Below are 2,587 nucleotides of genomic sequence, written 5' to 3'. Positions count from 1 at the left end.
AGAGGACCTTCCATCTGCCAGATCTAGTTAGCGATGGAAGGCTTGGGGTTGGGAATTCAGGAGGGAGCGTGTTTTGGCTTGAAGATCCACGGAAGAGTGGGGAATATGGGGGTGGTGTTTGAAGGAAGGAGAATCATGCTACAGACTTGGGAAAAGCCCCCCAGTGCTGCAGTGAGGGTCTGACCTGGCTCCAAACCACCGTGGTCTGGCTCCTTCTTGTTAGAAAAGAATGATGAATTTGAGAAATTACTGGAAGGATTGGGGGAAACAGTGAATTTCCTCACCCACACTCAGGGTAGGTTTTGGGAGTGGGGAGACCTCCTATAAAGGCCCCAAGCTTCATTTCTTGACCCCAGCTCTACCACTGCTAGGCTCATCTATTCCAGTCCAGCCAGTGTGTGATGATAGCTAGAGTGGTACAGCATTTGCCAGGAGCTCTGTGGAAATTCACAAAGCAGCTGCTATAGCTAGGATCAGTCAGGGCACAATGTGGGATTAGAAAAAGGCTGTTTCCTGGGGAATAAGGAAAAGGTATTTTCATGCACAATCTTGTTGTTGCCCCATTTTAGACATGAGAAAAAGGATACTTAGAGAGATGAAGTGATATGCCCATGGTTCCACAGATAGTGAGCAGTAAAGTTGGGCTTCCTGGGGCTCTTCCTTGTTCCTTTGCTCACCAGAGAAAGAACTCAGGGGAAAATACCTCAGGTATGTGGAGGTAGTCACCTTTCCCCAGAGTAGGGATTAAGTAAATTATTGGAAGGATTGGGGGAAATTTCCTGGGTTGAAATATGGACTCTGCCACTTACTACAGAACTTTGGGCAAGCTCCTTAACTTTCCTATGCCTTAGTTTCCTCATTTTAAAAACAGATTTAGCAATAGTACCTTCCTCATAAAGCTTTTGTGAGGATTAATGCATTTCTTCCTCACAAAAGTTTTATGAGGAAGATACTATTGCTATATCTTAGAACAGTGCCTGGCACATAGTAAACACTCAATAAATATTTGATAGTATTACTATGACACCACCTTCAGGCTCGGCACTGTCTCTACCACCCTTCCTGACCCTGGGCAGCCCTAGGCCTACGCGCTAGTCCCAATGTCAAACACACATACCTCTCCAGACACTGCTGTGATCTGTCCCTGATCTCCTGTCCTAGTTATGGGCTCTGTCTACTCTCTACTTTGCCCATCCCTGTTTTGGCCACTGGGTGAATTTTCCAGTGCCTTGGTGACCTATTCAGTTCCCTGAAGGTCTGAGGGCTGGCTTCTAAGTTGCTCATCCCTCAAAGACTGCTGCACTCAGACCTCTTCCTGCTTCCACTTACCACATGCCCCGTGGACCACCTGGAATAATCTGCTCCTGGACTCCTTGTCAGTTGTCATGTCCTCCCTCCCAACATCCTATGGAACTTCAGAGCCCTATGCTCCCATGAATGCTACTAACTGCCAGCTATCACCACAGCTCTCCAGAGAGCCTGTCCTGCCCACCCAGCTCCACTGCCTATAAAAGACACAGAAGAGTAGCAAGGTGCAGAGGAAGGATTCAGTTCCTAGCCTCCCTATTTCTGCTTAAAGTGGGAAAGACTATGACTCAGTGCTTCCGCCAGAGCTCTGGATGCATTTTGTCCTCCAGAAAAGCATGGTGCCTGGCCACCATAGGCATTCTCTCAGAGCTCCCCATACTGGGCTTTTATGTGGTAAAAGAAATAGTGGGAGAGTACTGGAAGTCTGCTCCTCTGCCCTGTAGACCCTATCTAGTTTGTGCCTGGCTCCAGGAGGAAGAGGTCAAATCCCAACCATAAAGGAGAGAAGAGGGAGGAGGAGGAAATGCAATGCAGTGAGAGTGGGAGTGTCAGCGAATGGGGAGGGGCAAAGTCCAGCAGTCTTTAAACTGCGGCAGGGCAAGGAGGGGAGAGGAAGGGAAGCTGGGCCCAGGGCTATTCCTGTTCAATAATACAGTGGAAGAGGGCCAAGCTGACAGGACAGTGATTATTCTTCAGGGAGCGAAGGCGAAGACTCTGCGGACGAGCCTGGGGCTGGAGGACCTGGCCAGGGGCCCAGTCCAGTGGGCTGGAGCAATGACTTCAGAGGTCCGGAATCTGAGGCAAGCTGGACCCATGGACTAGGGAGTGAGAAAAGTGGGAGCAAGGAGAGGGGAGTCAGTCATCTTCCCTGCTCCACCTCCAGCACAGGAGGCTGGGAAGGGGGAGCAGGGCAAGTAAGCCTTTCCCTGCTGTCTGCCACCATGGAGTTATCAGACTGTGTGTGGGGGAGGGCAGAGTTTGTGAAATCTGTACTTTCTGGGCTCTGGACTGTGGGGGAGTTGGCATGAGAAAGAGCCAGGAACACAAGGCTCAGAAACTATAGGGGAAGAGTCAAACTTTCCTTTTCTTTCCAACAGGATTTCCAGTCATGGAGTACAAGGAGTGCTGTATTAGAGCATCAGGGAGGGGCAGAGAACTCACATTTATGAAGCACCTATACTGTACTATACATCTTTCTTTTTTTAGGGGGGCTTTATTTATTTATTTATTAACTCATTTATTAATTCATTAATTTAGCAAATTCAGCAAAAGAGAGTGC

Source organism: Orycteropus afer, unplaced genomic scaffold, assembly GCF_000298275.1.
Source record: "Orycteropus afer afer isolate SDZICR_OR568_19922 unplaced genomic scaffold, OryAfe1.0 scaffold00570, whole genome shotgun sequence".
In the NCBI taxonomy this organism is placed as follows: Eukaryota; Metazoa; Chordata; class Mammalia; order Tubulidentata; family Orycteropodidae; genus Orycteropus; species Orycteropus afer.
This window is presented reverse-complemented; position numbering follows the sequence as displayed.